Raw genomic sequence first — 20185 nt, forward strand, 5'->3', positions numbered from 1 at the left:
AGTGGTTTTAACAGGGGCTTAGGGGCAGTGGGGACCCTCACTGTCTGCCTAAATAAGGAGGGGGGGCTTCAGTGATTGTATTTAAGGGAGATGGTGAGTGTGTGTCTGTGTGTGTTTGGATGGAGGGGGGGTATGTCTAGCTAACCAGAAGGGGGAGGAGTTGGGCAGCCCAAGACTCGTCCAGGGAATTTGATCCGAGAAAGATGGTGCTGATGTATCTGCACTCTGTATTTAATGTATTAAAGACACTTGGCTTAAAACTATTTCATATAGTTCATTTAGTACTAAATTGCCAATTTGAACCATACATTGTGAGCATTTTCAACATGTACTCATCTGTGGTTTATACTAATTCTACTACATTCCCACTTTCTCAGCAAATTACTCCCACCTCCTCCTGCATTGGTCCACACTGGATGGATCTAGGCTTCTGAATCGCTAATATTCTGTAAAATGCAGCATGTTGTGTGCAATTTTATATAATAGACCCTATTTTATGACTGACCTTTATGTAAATCATTGGATTTTTTTTCTTTTGCAAGATTAATTAATGTTAATACAGTTATTAATTATTAACGATAATTACAATAACCATAACCTAGCCTCTGGTACATTCTTGTCTGGTGTTAGGATTGTGGTTGAACACTGTTATTCTGTTATTCTGTATTGGTTTCAGATTGTTTAGCCCTCTGATTCCAGTGGTGTGGGGATGGATAAATCAAAATCTGAATTGCTCTATTCTCTATGGGAAAAAAAGATTTGAAAAGTAAAGAAATAGAAATAACTAGGACAGTGGTGTAGCACATACAAAATGAAATACAACTTTAGTAACAAAACATCTATGCAGCTAAGCTACATTTGCGCCATTTAATTACGTGCTTTTTCACAGTCACACATCGTCAACCAAAAGTCAGCACACCATGCAAAACTGCCCCTACGTATGGTAAATGATGTGATTGGGTAGTTTGGAGAAAATCTATAAAATTCATTACATGACTTAAATTTGTCATCCCTAAAAATGTTTTATTTGATTTCAACACAATCTTGGATATTGCTTAAAGTTTAGTTCGTCATAGATGAGAAACTTTACCAGTATCACAAGATCTGCTGTCATCTTTATTTCCATGGCGACAACGTACAGATAGCTTTTGTTCCTCACAAAACTGAGGTTCCTTCATGAATACATGTGACGCTGCATGAATCGGTATGCTGCTAGGAAAGGCCTCTGTTGATTTACATGGGAGCACACGATTTCCTGCATATGGAGGGTGCAATCTCAGCCTCCTGTTATGTGTCCAAGTATTACAGGATTGTGAGAACAGTCAAGCTAACCCCTGAGAGCCTTACCTGTGCTGTAGTGTGCAATGAAACGACAACTCATTGCCACACATTGAGAGCCAGTGGTTGCAGGAGCTGGTGGAAGGTAGTCCTAAGAGGATGAACAGTGGGATTTAGAATCTTGTGGGTAGGGCAGATTGCCAGATATTCTAGCTGAAAGTCCTGTGGATCAGATGAAGCTGTCAAGCAGGGCAGTGAGATGAGAGAGCCATGGGGAAAGGGAGCTTGGAGATGGAGACCAGGCAGGGAAGCTCATCGGAGACAGAGAGCTTAGGCTGAGGATCAGGGTAGTTTTACTGGAAACTTTCAAAGGTAAAGAGAGAGAGAAAGCGAGAACCGAGATAGTATGTGACAAGAGAATCAATAAGGTTAAGAAATGGAAAGTTTAACACAAAATCATTCCCACAAAGATCAGATTAAGAAAGTAGGTTAAACTAAATTTTGGCTCAATTTATATTGTGAGCAGGGCTCCTCAGTAGCACAGAAGACAACTGTATGAGAATGGGTTCAGTTCCTTAAATCAGTTACTACTTTGAACCAGAAGCCATTTGAGTAACAAGACATAAAGGGTCAGGCGGTGAAGATCTCGGAGTAGACTCGACAAGACATATGAGCAGTGTTTAACGTGTCGTCGTGTGTCTGGGCTTCACTCATCTGGGGAGCCCAGGAAAGTTGTGTTAAATTACGCAGAAGGAGGTAGTGGAACCCTGTCAGGACATAGCGTGGCATTGTGTAGAGTGCAGCGGATGGACGTGGCACTGGTTTATGCCCCCTGGTGTCCCCTGTCAGGCCTCATGACTGCATTGTGCAATCACACACAGTTTCACATATACACACACACTGCAGAGAATATAAAGAGTAAAGAGCAAGTGAATGAATGGAACTATGGGTTCTTTTTCCTTAATCATTAAAGTGAAAATAGACCTTTTTCCACTTTCTGTAATTACTGTTGACACTAGTACCTATTCTAATGAAAATTTAAATGTAGCTATTAAAAATGATAGAAATCAACAAATTCAACATATATATTTCACTATTGCAAACCACACAGTTGTTATAACTCAGCTATAACATCATACAGAACCATGCATGCTTAATGGCCATTCCTGGTCAGCACACATGCAATTAGGCTGCAGTTTATACAGAGTCAGATTCCGCAACACTTGTGTCATTAAAATACAGAGACCTGGGACAGGGATGTTGATTTGTCACGCTTTGTGTTCACACAGGAAGCGCTGTCGCCAGGTCTTTCACCTTTAAACCTATATCGACTGTCTGGTAGCTGACACACTGAAACACCATGTACAGCTGCCAATCACCTTATCAGTCAGAAAAGCATTGATTATTCAACCCAACAAACTGTGGAGTCATTACCCATTAAACTGGCAATAATCATTAACATGCACTAACAGTGGAGGTTGTATTAGCCTTCAGTGGGTGCTTTCTTATAGTTTATATCTGGACAAACTCATCCATCATGGTATTAAAACCCAGGGATTTGGTCAAATTTGGTTCAGTTAACATCAGTGATGAGGAGCCGAGATAACTCAGCATCATTTTGATTAATACTTCTATTTATGCTCCAAGTAAGATAGTGCTCTTGCAATTTTTGGCTTGTTAAACATAAAATCACCAAAGTACCCCATTGCAGACTGCCCTTGAAACAAAACCATTGATGTAATCTTGATTATTAATTATGCATGATTGTTTTCTTAATTCACATATTTTCTGAAAAAATAAAAAAGTTTGTGAGACTGTTATACACCAAAACATATGTGGACCAGGTACACACAACTCCATAATTTCCTGTGTTTGACAAGTGACCCCAGAGTTGAATTTGAGTAAATAGCCTTATTATAGCTGCACCTTCTGATTATGCTGATAAACTAAACTGATAAACTGATCTGTTTTTAAATTCAAAATATCACCAAGACTACCTTTAATGTGCATACAAAGTCACTTTAGGTTCATTAAGAGTACAGTAGAGATGAAAATTCAAAATGGCCTTGCATTCTTTTAAAATGGCCTTGACAGGAAGTGCTACAGTATACTGCATTGAGACATGTAATATGTACATGTCCTTGGCTCTTTTCTGGCTCTAGTGAAACTATCCACTGATTCTGTCTGTCTACTTCAATGTGCCACAGAATTTCATTCAACCCTCACTCTGTTGCTTTATTGTAGTGTGTGGGGCTAAAACCTTGATGTGTAAAGTTGGTGGTTAGCTGATAGACGTGACATGGTCAGATGTGTAGGTTGGGATCGTTGCAGACAGAAGGTTGGTGAATGCCTTTATCTAGCACCTGCAGCATCACTGTTGAAAGAGGTGTTGGGGAACGGCACAGATGTGCTACATTTATTTGATGGTTAGGGTGTGAAGCCAATTTAATTTTGGCATTCAGCATATTCTGCAACACTTCAGGGGTTACAAATCGGATTAATAAACGCTTAATTACTTTAAAAGGAAATTCCTCTGGCTTTAATCGAATATTAATCACCGCTTATCGTTTTCTTTTAGTCGCACTTAATTACCATGCTTTTCGGCTTTTTGCCCCTTTTTTCTTTATTTTCTGGGGTGTGCTTACACAAAATGATTAGTGTTGTGCATGGCTGAATCACAGGCTTTATTTTTAATACACTTGATTACCTTCTATATCCATCTATTCTTTAAACTACCAAAACCTTGTTTTATGCTGGATTGGTAAGACCTTGAATGCATGTTTTACACAATACTATGCATTAAAGTATTTTCAAACATAATTTAAGAAAACAGCATGAAAAAAGTCATGAACACACTATGCATGCTAAAAATAGAAATTCTACAAATATATATTTTCCTGTGTAAATGTGTAAGTACTGCATAACCTTTGTGATATATTAGAGGGCTGTATCTTAAGGTTTCACATGTTATAAAAGTGAGTCGTAAACATGCCTAAATTACAGGCCAAAGTGAACAGTGTACAGTTCTTAACAAATATGTACACAGTGAAGTTAATTCTACACGTTAATTACCTGTGTGCTATTCAAACAGAGAGACAATTTTGACACTGACACATTTCTCTCCAGGGCACTGACTGACCACACAAACAAAGCTTTGCAGTGTCCTACACGAATATCAGCTGACATGTCGCTCTAGCACCCACAGAGTATAATTCAACCTGATTGGCTAACTCTGCTGGAAGGCATGATTCCGGCCTGTCCAGAACCGTACATCAGTGTGGCCCAGGGCCATCGTGGGTATGGGGCGGGGAGAATGTTATCCTGGTCCAGTTAACACCGTTGATTTAGAGGAAGGAAACACTTATTGGTTGAAAAAAATTAATCAATATAATTTTTTAGTTCTACCACTCTAGCATGTCCTGACATGAACCCAGGGTTTTTTTCTTCTTCCAAATGCTGTCTTGCTACTTTATTGTTCTCCCAGACAGTTTCCTCTGGTTTTGTACATGATCCTACACACATGCAAACTGTGTGCGCTCTAGCATGTGCTCCTCTTTTGTTTCTCAATAGTGACACAAAGTGCTATGGGCCAAACTGTGGAGTGCAATACATGCTTAGCCTGATTCTGTCTCTCTCAGTGCCCCTCAGATGCCCTGCAGGCTAGACAAGATGGCCTGAGAGACTTTACCATGTGCCTTGGTTCCATCATATGTGACCAGTCCACTCCCTGGGCACTACAAAACTGTGGTACTCTCTCTCTGCCCTTCATCAATTAGTTGCTTTATGTGTTTGCTAATGTTCTCCAGTATTGGAGCTTCAGTAAACCTCTTCTTGAGCACAAAGGGAATTAGCAGTGAACCAGGGAGTCCTGTTGCCTTCCTGATGTTCATATTATTGCATTTTCCTGCAGTATTACTCTTTCAGATTGGATTGTGTCTTTGGTGCACTTTTTTTTTGTATATGAGTAATCCAACCAGCAAATATAAGCAAAGTAATATTCATCAGGGTAAAGAATTGGCTGTTTTTGTGTGGCTTTATGTTTGTGTGTGCGCATACATGCATGTAGTTTTCTGGGAGCTTATTGCAATGTCATGAAACCTCCCCTGTCTCTAATAACAATAATAAGAGAAGGGCTGGAATAGAGCTCAGCAGGAGAGTGATTAATGTACTGCTTTTCCTATGCCACATCCTGGCACTATGCATCCTCTGGTAGATATTGCCAGCTGGTTCACCTTCCATCCTGCAGAGAGTAGGAGTACCATTCTCCACTGTAATAACAGCAGCAAATTACACTGTCTACAAATTAACCATGCCACCCCCGTTTCCTTTACCATATCATCTTCGAGGCGGGGGTAGAGGGCGGTGGTTATGGTGGTGAGGGGAGATGTAGAATGCAGCCGATTATCCCCTAATTAACACTGATATCTCCCCCATGGACAATGTCCCATCTCATCAGTGGACCGCCGCGTCTTAATGTTAGGTGCTAACTGCCTCACTCGCATATGTCAGTCCTCGTTAAGGGACTACGCCATGCGGTAATGTCTTCCAGTTTAATGGCTTGTAAAAAGATGGTTAACACTCACTATTTGGCTCCCCTCCTTTTTTCTTCTTGCCGCCACAGTGAGATGACAGACATAGTATGATGGAGCACTCTTTGGGGAAAGTTAATTGCAGGCATAGAATACCTTGGTGTTAAAAGTGAGATCATGATCTCTAGCTACAAGTTGCACTGTTAACCAGTTGTAGCCACAGTTTAGTTGTGAAGGAAGGTCAATGTTGTCCAGTCAGCCACAGACAAAAGTTGATACAAATTTTTAATGACTAAATCACAAGGTAATTACAATTTTAGCACAACTATTCCATCATTATTAATAATCAACAATTACTTAAGGACACATACATGTAAAACCTCATCAGCAACTCCCATATCTGAACAATTTCTTTGTATTTCACTTATGCATTCATTAATCAATACTCACGTGTTGGAAATCTGTTACACAGCGTAAGTTTACTCTGCCATTACTCTGCAAGGCAGTAAAAGCAAATGAACTGTCACTTCTCACTATGTGTGTCTTCACTAGACAAGAGTAAGAATTCTTCTAATGTCAAGAGCAGTGTTTTTTCGCTCTGCATCTCTTCACTCACCCTTGCGCCAACCCCCACCCCCCCTCCATCTATGCATTCATGTTGTATTATGAAAAAGCAAACACGATTATTTTTGATTTCCCGTTTGCCTGAGCAGTACATTTGGCCCACCCCTCTCTCCCCCGACCCTCTTGATTGAGGGCTAATGAAAAAGCTGTCCTGAGCGTCGCTCCCTCCCTGTATCCATTAAGAATAATTAGACGGGAACAATTTTGATGCCTGTAACCTTGGTGAGTGTGGCTAATGGTGTTATAAATTGCTCCTTGTCCTGGGCCCTGCGAGCATTGGTGCACAGCAGTGTGGGCGAGACGCTTAATTCAAAAGCACTCTGTCAACAGCACTGATTTGTGTGGTTAATGAGAGCGTTTAAAACAACAGGCGCAGCTCATGCATCCTAATGCCGATGGCAGGAGCAGGTTCGATAAAGAGGCTTGTCCACCATAATTAGCTACGACAAACGCCCAGGATTAAGAGACAGGGGGCCGAAAGTAGTGTGCCCTCTTAAAATGGGTCCCGTTTGCTCTCATTCTGCCGCTGACTCTCTGTGACCGACTGTCTCTTTAACGCCTTTCTTTAACAACATGAGTAACTGTGTTTTTCTGTCATCTGTCTCTTCGGGTCTGACAATTTCACCACCATCTTCTCTTTTATAATTTTCTCTCTTTCTGTATATATAATATATATTTTTCTCTCTGAAAAAGAGTCTCTGAAGACTCTCAGGGGCAGGTACTGCTGGTGGATGGGGACCTTTCTAGCAGGGATACATGTTCTTCCTTCACTAAATCCAACATCCCCCCACCCCCCAACCCCCAAAGAGTCAACCTATTTCTTCTCTGATCTTCACTATAGTATAATTTTTCCAACTCTACAGTGTCCATTTTTACCTGTCCAGTCTCCCTTTATTCTGCTTTTTAACCTCCCTTCACATGTGTTGGTTTAGAACATAAACCCCTCTCCCTTTTCTCCTTTTGTCTACTTTCTATTCCGCACCAACAGCTTTTACAACCTGTTTATGTGAGGGTCAGATGGCCGTATACCTGCGGGTAAAGGCCTCAGGTTAAGAGGAAGGAGAGTAATAAAACGTCAGCAATGCCCAAAAGCTGCTTATTTGAAGGAAATTAGTACAATTTGGTAAGAAGAACACAGAATAATTGTATATATTTAATTAGGCTTTTCAAATAGACATGAAAAAAGTAAATAAAAAACAAACATGAAAACAGATTAAAACGGACATATAGATTGACACTGGAATCAAGGCTTTTCATGACAATAGACCTGGAACAGTGTAAAATGTGTAAAATGAGGTTAACTTTTATCCTTGCCAGTGCCGTGTGGTAAAAGAGCCTCTAATATGTTTTAATCAGCCACGTTCTAAAGAAGGCCTTCCAGGACTCTGTCTGTGTCTTTGTAATGGATGGAGAAGGAGAGAGTAAGAAAGCCAGGCCCACTTTAAAAGGTGTTCAATTCCACTGTAAATGCATGCTGACAAGATTAATTGAGTATTGCAAATGGTAAACACTGAAATCCACACCTCAGAAAAAAACACACAGATGCAGGTATTAACACTGATGCACACCCAGATACTCATATATGTATTCAGACACATAGATATTGTGTTTATAAACCCATAAAGTTTGCACGTACCCACAAGTATACACACCAGTGTGCTCACTTGCATGCACACACACACACCAGTGTACTGGCCTTCCTCAGCTTACTTGCACGTCTTGCCCAACACAAATGACTTGATGGGCAGTTAAATGCAGGGGTCGGGGGTTAAATGAACACCGTTGTTTATGAGGATGCGGTGTGAATCCATTTGCATTCTAATATTCCCTCTATTCTGAAAGACACACACACGCACACACACCCGGGGCCTGTGAGAAGCAAAAAGGAGGGTGCAAGAGGAGGGGAGATGACTGGTGGACGGCTTGTTTTAAAATCCCATTATCAACTTATTTATGGAATTCATGGCCCGACAACCTCTGTGACCTTGTTTTGTTAAACATGAACCAGACACGATTCCAGCACGTGGTTCTGCCTATTAGCTTTTGTTTTCAATAGCCTTAAAATGTCAGCAACTTCAATCACCCTTGGGCAGCTTTACACTTGTGTATTTTGGCCCTCATCAAATGGCCACATAGTATACATCACACATTTAGACAAACACATGCATACTGACTATCATGCACATGCAATCACTTACACACAGAGTATGCCTGCATGTAAACATGCACATTTTTAAATGTACATGTGACCAAACACACATCTTACATAAAGTCCAAAATGTGTGTGCAAACATGTAACGCTTTCCGTCAGACAGCATCCCAGACCAGACCATGCCCCATTACTCGCTGTCTGTATTTGTGTTTGTTTGGAATTTAACCCAATGTTTATGGCTGGTCAGGGACTGTCTGACACACATGAATGAAATCAATACAAATCCCAGCAACCTCTTTACCCTAATGCTCTTGTTTGAACATGGAAAGCACATTCATTTCCCTTCAGTTGTTAGCATTGCACATCTGCCCACAACCACTTAACACAGGTAAACAAAGTGAAGCATTATTTATAGATGCTACTGTACCTGTGACATAGGAAAGTCTGGTGTCAGAGGGGGTGCAAAATGACGTGAGTGTTGGGGTGCAGGGTTGCATTCAAAGACTTAAAATTAAGTTTTTGTCTTTTTACAATTTATCTCCAGTTGTTTTTTTTTTATCTGTTGGTATATGTATGTGTCTGAGTAATTACCCTGCATGTGGAGTGCCCTCTTCAGCTGCAGGGAGTGAGGTAGCATGCACTTGAAGATTTGGTGATAGTTGTTATGAAGTGACTGCTCTCCATCACACTTTTCTGGTTTTGTTTCTATGCATGGCAAAGTGCATGTAGATCATGTGTGATATTAAGGATGACCCCAAAGTTTCGTGAAATCGAGTCTTGATCACATAGTTTGGTAAATAGTTATCTACATAGTTTTGATTTAAAATAAATAAAAATGTCATACTAGAAGCGTCAAACAGTGTTGTTGATTGTTAAATTTCATTGCACCTTTAAATCCTAATTTCTCCTATTAAAATATTCCACTCAGTGTGAAAATATTATGATTGAGCTCACCTCAAAGAAAAACAAGATCCTTCACATCTACAGCTTTTCTTCATGCCATCAACTCTTTTTTTTTTTTTTTTGTTATTTTCCCACACAAAACTCTCAGCAATGCCACTGGCAAAGAGCAAGTATTTGAAGAGGGCAAAAGTAAAATCGAGCCAGCGACTGCCCCTGTGTGTCTTACATTATTCAACGAGGCCCCAGCTGTAAGGCATAGAAGATTAAATCCCCCACATTCTAACATATGCCAGCTAAAAGACTTTAACACTGGTGTGGGCCTGTGCCACCAGGCAAAAACACACTAAAACAACAACAGTTAAGCAGCCCTCATGTACTTCATGATACTTTTCTAACCCTTTGAGAAGATAAGGCCTAACACTGATTAACATTTAGTGATCAAATGTGGCAGCTATAGGTCTGCCACAGGCCAAACCTCACTACTCAATGTCAATCCATTATATATTGGTTAAAAAGTATATTTAATGGTTTTAGAATTGAATACATTATCCTTGAGTTTGTGTGCAACCAGCAACACTAGCCAGTGAACAACCACCATTAAGAAATGTTTTAATGTTGATCTTGTATATTTCACAGTCTAGGACTTGAACTCACAGTTTTTTAACTAAACTAAATGAGTTTATTCAAATACTACTTGCAGATTCTGTAAACACCTCATGTGGACATGATATTACTAAGGAATGTGGACTAAAAACTCGATTTGTAGGGAATAAGAGATACATCTGCAAATACAGTCCATGTTCACAAAATAAAGCAAGAATTATTGACTTTAATTCACTTCAGAAATGTAAGTGAAAATCCTAAATTTTAAGACATATTTTTTTCAATTATAGATTGAAAACCAAGCAGTTAGATACTCTGTTAAACTGCTTACATTTTACCGACACAGTCACTATTGCCTATTGTGACTTTCCAAATCAGGGGTATAGAAGTCCAGGCCTCCAGGGCTGCAACGTTGATTGTTTTCCAACTATCCCTGCACTACCCACTGCTGGTTACCTGAATCAGGTGTATTCAGTCCATCAAAATTAGGTTCTACTGTCAGATACGGTAGCCTACATAAAGTCAGCCTCAGTTAAGGGCAGTCATAGTAATGAAATCATACACCATTGCGTATGAGAGAGCTAGTATCGCGGCAGAGCTGAAATTACTTTTACTGTCACAAATGCCAGTAAAACGCTGGCAGTGTAGGCTGCAGATGAGTCTGCAGACATTTTTGTTAAGTGGGCGGCATAAGTCAAATGTCAAAGATTGGCCCAATTGAATGACCACTACTAAAGAGACACTTAGAGTCCACAGGCTTTTCAGAGTTGTTACAGAGGGATACGTCTCATCTTTCATAGGCAGTCTTTAACTGGCAGCAAAGTTGTGTTAAAGCCCGTTTCTTCGCTGCAAATCTCTAACCTTAATATGAAGAAACAACAAAATGATTTCCAGACATACAATCTACTCCACCAGACAATCTATCAAAATGTTAAACTAATAAACTTCAAAGAAAAAACTAAATACACACAAAACATTAAATCTTCTGTGAAAAAGTTATGCTGCTGCCAAGTGACTGAGGAAACTCAAAAAAGCTCCTGTTTTCTTTTGCTGAAGGTGGTAACCACATTTTGAATCAAATACCTGGAAAAATATTTTTTATATGAATGGGTTCAACAAGCATAAAACTCTCAACATGAGTAGAGAGTTTACCCCATGTTGACAGTGTAAGCAACACAACCAGCTAATCAGTAGAAGTCCATTAATTTCCTGCAGAGCTGAGTGACAGGAAAACTCAGCTGATGTGTGGACAATCAACAAGCTTGCAAACATGGCTCAAGTACTCGAGGCCTTCAGCTGTTAAGAGCTATTCAGATTCCTGTGCTTCCTTGTGTCTCTTCTGATGGACGCTTCCTCAATCATAAAAAATATCACTCATATAGTGACTTAATGCTACATTATGCACTTTAAGCTCCCTCCTCTTCTATGCTCTTCTACCATCTGCTGCCCTACTCCACACTCTGCACAGCCCTTCAGCTGTTAGTCATGATCAAATTCCAACAAATAAGAATGCCACAAACCGGAATAACGAAGCATAAATAGTTTTAATCCTCTGATTAGTTAGAAGGGCGAGCCTCGCTCACAAACATTTAGCAGTGAATGTTTCTCCATTGCTGCTATTGTTGTTTCGCAAGTCTGATTACATGACATTACCTCTTTACAAGTTTTAGAGCACATGTCTACTAAAATGAAATAAATCAAAAGTTACATACTCTCCCTTTACTAGTACTGCCAGTAAATTGCAATGTTACAATTCATGTCCCCAATTTAAAACATCATAAAAACATCGCAATATGCATTCAAAAAAGTGAGCAAAGCTCTGGACATACTGCTTTAGGGTCGGCCATAGGCAACTTGTCTTCGGTTTTTTTTTCTTACATTTAGTGAGTTACAGAAGTCAAAACAACTAATGATTTATTTTTATACAGGTTTTTAAAATCCTTTCATTCACCTCTAACTGTGTAAATCCACTTTTCAGTAAAAGGAAAACATATCTATCTAGTTTTCCCTTGATGACACCACTAGATTGCACGTTACAGTATTTTGAACGTGATATACTCAATGTGTGTTGAATAAATGGTTCCCATAGCAGGCAGCACCAAATTGGACAGAAATCTGTGACATGATCAGTAGTTTTAATCTTTTGTTTTTGATTAGTATCAATAATTCCATGGGAACATCTTGCTCTACACGACGAGTACATTCTATATAAAATAGTATAATGCAGTTACATCTATACATGCACAGACGTGTATGTAGCCTATACGTGTACAAAAACACATACACCCACTCCCACGGAAAAGTTGGGATGTGGTGCAGGTGGTTCTCACTGCCTCAGGAAAGAGTCTTTTTTTATTGAGGGATAGGTGCCAAAATTCCTCATTCCAGGCCAACAACTGCGGTGACTGTTCTGCAGAAGGGATAAAGGGGGAAAAAAATTAGGAGAAAATATTGTTGAGCAGCACTGAGGTGTGTGACTCATTTATGGCACCTAATACAGTATACTGTTACCTTCCTTTTTTACAGTAATGTACTGAAGTTATACTTAACAGTGATATGAATAAAGTACTATATATTGTAAGCCTCTTCGACGTGGGAGAGATTGGGCAATAGACCTTAAGCACATTTAGTGAACAGAAAAAACGACCATTAGTGGAGACAGAGGAATCGTGTTTGCCTTGAAACTCTTTAACACCGTCACTTCAAACAAGATCGCACAATTCTACAGAAGACTGTCTCCTTCTTCCCTTTCAGGGGTCGCCACAGCGAATCATGTGAGTCCATCTAACCCTGACAAAGACTGCCTCCTGCATACATAGTGTATATATCTAAAGGTAATGGTTTAGATTAGGATGTTTTTTTTTTGTGAACAAAGCAGTATCTAATAGCCCTCCAGTTGTATGAATGCTGTTCAAATTAGCTTGTTTGGTGTAAAATCTAGACATAGCCCATAAGACATCAAGGGGAAGGCTGGGACCGTGCTTTGAATTTGCTGGGAACCAGCTGGATGCAGAAATTCTGAGTCTGGAACTCTACAAAATAGCATATTATTAGAATAATATACTAGATTTCTTCTATAACTTTGCTTTCTGTGGTTCTTAAGGGTACCATGGTCTGGCTTTATTTATATTAGTCAAAGCATGTGGTTAAATGCTCTTCTAGTTTTAAATTTTTTAATTTCATTTTTGGTTGTTGAGTACTATACCTGTGACTTTCCTAGTGCATTCAGGACCTCATGGCTGGTGCACACCTGTTCTTCCATGACACACTTTGCCTCCACTCTATATTGAAGCTACCTCCCGGATTTATAGGGTGTTCACAGAGCCTCTTGGGCTGAGAGCCTGCTCTTCTCCCTTCAGCCCTTACATTAGTTACCTCTCTTGGGAGTATGTATGTATGTATGGGTGTGTAAGAGTGTGGTAAGGGTGGCGGTGATCCCCAGTGTAGTGTTGGCCCCAGGCTACACAAGGTAACATGAAACAATTCATCTCTTTATGACTTATTTATTTATTATACAGACTCATTGTGTATGTAGAAGAGAAAAAGAGAGTAGGTTTGTCCTCGAACAGGCTTTTGTACATTTGTCATTGGAGCTGGTTTGTTTTTATTCTGTCTTCAGACAACACCGCTGGTTGCAGGAGCATCCTCCCTGGTGGTGAGCAGAGGAGTCTAGGGAGAGTGGGGGGTCCCTGTAACTCCCAACTATGGGACCCCCACCTGTCTCCTGTGCTCCATCCTCCACTGTGTTCAAAGGAGATGAGAACCTCCCTCATCTGCAGTAACTACTGTCCCAGAGCAGGCTGATACACAAAAACACATAAAAGTGAAGAAGAGAGACATTTATTGGCACTGTCACCTTGGATAAGTGTGATTTCCAAGACTGGATTCATGCCACACACTCTGGAAATGCTTAACATATGAAACACCCACTGGTGGAGTTGAACATACAAAAGTCATTCAACAAAGGCAAATATGATATGGGAAATCCTCCAAGGCTGGCGGACATGGCACCGACATCCAAAGCAAACACTCATTTCCTCTCATTTATTGAAATGTACTCTGTTGTACATGTAGTTTTGTAACAGCTGCATCTGAACATTTAAAGTGTATGATTTGATTTATGTTTGCCACCAACACACACAACATCAAAGAAGAGAGAATAAATCATTTGCTTATGAAGACTAGCAGGATGCATAAAGTACACATGCCAAACTTGAATGTCTTATTTAGTTTACTTGCTCTTTTCTGTGCAGAAGACTTACATTTTCAATTCTTTTGATTAGTTATTCACCGGCCACTTCATCCTGTTTTGCATACGAACTTCTCGACGGCTCAGAAAGCCTTGAGACAACCGGGTCTCCTACCTACTTTACCTGTGATGAATCGTATTACTGCTGGACCAAGAGCTGGCCGAGCCCTTTGCTGAAAAATCGGCCAACTAAAACGGTCGGACGGGAAGCGGTATAGTACAGCACTTCGTCTCGACACCTCCCCCACCCCTTCCCTCCCTCCAAATGAATATCCAACCTCGTCCTCCATAAAGTGCATTAGGCACAGAGAGTCATTAGTACAAATGGGCTCAAGGTACTTCTGCAAGGAGTCTGAATGTGCTTGTGAGTGAGTGTGCGTGTGTGTGTGTGTGTGTGTGTGTGTGTGTGTGTGTGTGTGTGTGTGTGTGTGTGTGTGTGTGTGTAATAGGGATGTAGATAGGGAGGGGGACCATAAAGCGTGCTTGTGTCTCTCCTGTCCATTGTTTGGCATGCCCACCTAATCCTTTCTACACACACATGCATACACCTACTCTGTAAATCTGCACCTATCCCTTTCCACCCCCACCCCAACCCCCCTATCATTCCTGTGGAGAAGACAGGGTGCCCCCCTGCCCCCTGTTCTCTCCTGCTGCGATGGGGAAGTGCATCCTCATTTAATAATGTATCAGAGAGAAGACAGAGAGAGAGAGAGAGCTTTGACCCAGACGAATGCAGCCTCTCCATTATTTAGCATTTACAGACACCTTCCAGCTCATTTCTGACTCAATATTTAATATAGCAGTAGGAGAGGGAGGGCATTCTCTAATAATCACACGCACTTGATTTTTCTGTTAGTTTGTATTTTGGCCTAATAAAAAAAGAAGGTGCAAAGACTTATTTGTAGACATAAATATGTGCATGGGCCTAAAAAAATTTTTAAAATGAATAACCATGTTTGTGCAAGTGTGTACTGGTGGAGTTGGGTATATGCTCCCAAAAAATATGCTAGTTTGCGTTTGGGGATTGGAGGTAGTGGCTGTAATTGGGTACCTCAGTGAGGGGGGTACTTGGCAGGGATGGAAGGACTAGTGATCCCAAACTCACTATTGTCTGTCACAGAAATATCTCAGGGTCAGAGGTTAGACTTTCTTTTCACATACAGAAAAAGCAAATGCTGAGCACTATAAGTCTTTTCAACACACCTAAATATAGATACTACTAGAATGAATCATGAGGTGACATTGCAGTCTTGGATAATGCTTGGCTGTCTGACAGGATTGGAAGATGCACTGCAAAAGGAAGCTTATCAGAATAAATTTTAATTGCTTACATAATATGATACATCTATGTCTTCACAATCTCTTCCCTCTGTACAATATACATAAAAGTTAGATTACATCTATTATCTAGCTTTCTTTCCTTTTAGGAAATGACCATTGGCACCTAAATTTAAATTAATGTTTCTGAGACTCAAGACAGTAAACTTATATTAAAATGCTTTTAAGTCAAATTAATGGTCAGCACTTGGCCTCTGACAGATATGTATTCACACTCACGCTCTTCTAGTCATACCGCAATAGGGGTTGAGTTTGTAGACACGTTCCCCCATATGCACACTACAAAACAATCTGGACAGTTAGCAACTGCAACTAAAAAAAGCTAGTTTGTTTGTTTGTTCTGTTTTGCTGTCTACACAACATTGTCCCCAAAAGGTGTATAGCTGTAATGTGTAAACAAGCTTCTAGTTCATTTTCTGACAAAGTACAATCGCAGAGCAAACAATCTGTGCAGCACAATTTTTCAAGTGGACATTTAGCTTAAATGTAGCTTAATGATAAATCATGCAAACATGGAAAGCATTAGTTGGCCTTCAAACGTTTTCAATGAAATGAAACAAATTGTTATGTCCCTCTTAATTCACCTTCAGGTCCTCTCTCCACATATTATGCTATTATATAATTTTTTTAAGTAGTGAAAACTCCTTCCATTGTTTATTTCTAATCAACAGTAGTTTTGTGGTTACTAATATATTCATTTGTTAGCAAACTGAGATAGCATACAACACAGATCAATGAAAGGTGCGTGTGTGTGTATGTGTGTGTGAGGTGTGTTGTTGGAGAATGCTGCAGAATGGTTAACAGGTTGGGAGACAGCATCACCTATGCCAGCAAACATAAGGAGGAAAATTACACTTTTTTAGAGTGTGTTTAAGAGCAAAGCCAATTCACATGAAATATTTAATGAACTTTGTATTGACTTCTAATTGAAAAATAATGAAGCCTCAGTTGTTTGCCTGTGTGTGTTTTTCTGCCTGTCCACACAAGTGCGCTCACAAAACTAGTACAAGCATGTGGAAATACATACCTGCTATACTGAATACTCTATATGTGTGCATGTTTAAGTGGATGCTCACGCACATGCTGTGTATCTGTGCTTTGATCACAGTGGGACAATCTGGGCAGCAGTTGGCGTAAGACCAATGGCTTTTAACCTGGCAGATATGTGACGCTCATGTATCATTAGTTGCAGGTGAGGGAAGGGAAGGGCATGTTGAGAGAATGCAGGCTCTTTATATGCAAATACTTGACCCTGACTTGTCAGGGCTCACCTCTGTCCCTATGACAACAGAAGGAGCAAAAAAAAAAAACAAAGAGAGTGATACAGTAAGAGATGCAGAGAAGGAGGAATGCCTCTTCTCTGGTTTGCCACTGGACTCCTGTGGGAAAAGCTTGATGTAAATAATGCTCAGGCACCATCCTGCAGCAAACTAGATGCAAATGATGCTCAGTTTCACTGTGTGTTCCTTGTTTCTTGTCAAATTTAGTAGTCACTCAGTTCACCTCTCTATCCCAAGTCTATCGATGTTGTTCCTTACCTGATTTCTCATTTCACCTTTTTTTTTTTAAACTTGTCTGTCTTCTCACAGCTTATGCTGTTGCACAACTTTCCATGTCATCTGTGAGAGGGCATAACGGCAAAAATGCTGCTCTCACTGGATCAAGTTAATTCACTTTATGAAAAAGCTCCTCGGGCAGTGTCGTTTTTCAGGTTGTGTTAAAATCACTGATGATATAAATTACCAAGATAAACTCTGACCAGCCCTACTCCTTATTCGTAGAAGGAGCTATAACATGATTTTATAGTGCAGTTGTTTTCAGAGTGGTGTGTGTGTATTTTCTTTCTGTCAGAACTCCCCCCAGTACAGACAATATTGCTGCTTCATAAATTGACAACACTGATGGCAGTCATCAGAGACAGGAAACAAACACAACAGAGGAGAAGAAAAAATAACTCCATTTGAAAAATTAAGCCAGCCTGCAGCATTGTATAGCCACTCTGTTTGTTTGTGTTTGCATGTTTGTGTTTGGTGGGAATTTACGACTTCAGTGCGTTAGTGCTTGGCTTTTCCATTGCTCCCAACAACTCTGTTGCCGGCGGAGTCAAAGCTGTTAGTGTGGACTCGCTAATTATTTAATGCACTGCCTCCTTTGTTTACATTGTTCTCACGCTGAGCAATTGCAAGCTGTACACTAATCCAGAGTTTTCTGTTTTCCCCCACTTTTAAGCTTTTTTTACTTCTGCTCTGTCACACACAAGCGCTACGCTGTGTGTTAAATTACTGTCAAATCTAAAAAAGTACCTTGCAGAACTTATACTTATGAAGTTTATTTTAGGTACATTAAATGCAAGTGATCTGCAGAACAAGAGGCAAAAGCGAACCAAACAAACCAGGCCTCAGATGCTCAAACATTTTGTGTTTCAGAAGATGAAATCTTCTCATTTACACTAACAGCCTTTGTTGTGTTTTGCATTTGTGTGGAGGGTCGTATTCTAACTCCAATTCAGTAGTAGTTTCAGTAGGTTACTCAAGGGCATTTCAGCTTAGGATGCAAAGTGAGAGGAGAGCCTCACTCATCATTCATTATCTCTCCCAAAAATGCCCACTACAATTTGAAGAATTCAGTGACCTTCCAGTCTGCATCACCGACTTTCTTAAACTGTTTGCTAGCCTCACCTCACTATGCTGGGCATTTTCAATTTTCGTGTTCAGTCCTCCCTCTCCTCCTGACTATGTGCTTCCTCCACTTTCTCACTACATTTCTCCTAAAAGCACAGGACACACACACACACACAAACTTATTGACCACAGAGAAAGAAAATCCATCCTCACAGAAAAGAAGCGGATGAAACGGACACGGCTGCTGACAGAATTGCGAATCTGACACAGAAAATACGCGCACACAGCCACCAGCCACCCTTTACCTCCCTCTCTCCTTTTCCTCTTCTTCTGTCAGTGCCCACCACCACCACCATTTCTCTTTTTCCCATGGAATCCATTTCACATAATTAAAGACACTCAAATGAAATGGACCCTCAGGAAAAGTGGCTTTCAGCAAGGAGGAGGTTGTGGAGGAGGAGGTGAATGAGAGGCAGAGTGCTGGGAGTGGGGTATTGGTCCTTCAAGGAGCTCCCCTCCTCATTACCTCATTCCCTCCTTCCCCTTTGCAATAGGGGCCCACCCTGAAGGAAGGGAGAGTGGCTCTGGCCCCAGTACGGATCAATATCATCTCCGTTATTAATATCAAAAGCGCATTACTTTGTTTTGCGGCTGGCAGTGGGCCAAGGCAGCTTGAGGGCCCTGTCCTGACCGACGGCCGTTTCCTTCCTTTCTCTCCACCCCACCCTCGCTGGCCATTTACCGGGACCATAATTTACTTTGGTGAGTTTTTAGGGTATTGTTTTGTCAGGGCCAATCAGGGCTGAGTAACAAATGATCCCGGTGGAGTGGCGGTGGCCTGGCCCCAGCCACCCCTCCTTCCCGCTTCGTAAGTGACACACGTGGCCAAATTCATTTTTGAAAGTTTCACATCAATTGCTTTCGTCCTTGACTCCGGGAAGAACGGAGAAAGAAGGAGGGGTGAAGAAGAAATAAAAAGGGGGATGGCTTGTGAGGACAAGCGAGTGCCATGGTTAAACTGGACAAAGTGTGCCATTCACTCCCTTACCCTGCCCCTCCCAAACACAGACAAGCATCCCTGCAGCCAGAATTGGACATGACGGTATCTCTAATTGGCCCATTGAATTAAAGGGGCCATGGTAGAGCTCGCAGTGAGAAACAAAAAATATTGACCACTTAAAGGAAGAGAGGGGGAATTGATTTTCAAGACGACGGCGAGTGTTTACCTCATACTATGGAGCTCAGTCACTCTAGAGAGTAAAGGCTTGCACACTGTTAAGCATGATTGCCCAACCACTATTGCTGTAAAACATTTCTTAGGTTGGTGCATATCTGCAATTTCTGACAAAGACACAGTATTGTTACATCACTTTAGATTTATTTGAAGTCAGTGAAGCGTTTTTTTTTTTTAATGCCTGTGTTTCTTTCAAATTAGCCATTTGGCAGTCTTGAAGTGATGATCGTAATGGCTTTAATTCTTCTGGCAACACACTGGGCAAACGACTTGATATCTACAAGGACCTGACCAAGTTATGTTTTTGGGGACCTATTAGGATCATCAGATACCTGCAACGTTATGTGTCACCTTCATCTTCGTCAACTTGCAGAAAGAAAATGTGTTTTTCACATTGCATACCCTCTGAATGCTTACACGCTTAGATTCAGTGAGAAAACAGTGGAAGTAAGAGAGTTTTAGTTTGAGGACAGACATAAAACCTGTACTTTATAGTACAGCCCCACAATCTCCACCTGTCTCTCTCATGTGTAGTGTAGCTAATGAACGTTAAGGACTCTTCTTTGTATTCTTTCCTGTGCTCCTCACAAGTGAAAATAATAGATGCCCAGATGCCCTCTGCTTGTGCTGACCTTCCACCCTCAGAGACACACA

Source organism: Channa argus, chromosome 7, assembly GCF_033026475.1.
Source record: "Channa argus isolate prfri chromosome 7, Channa argus male v1.0, whole genome shotgun sequence".
In the NCBI taxonomy this organism is placed as follows: domain Eukaryota; kingdom Metazoa; phylum Chordata; class Actinopteri; order Anabantiformes; family Channidae; genus Channa; species Channa argus.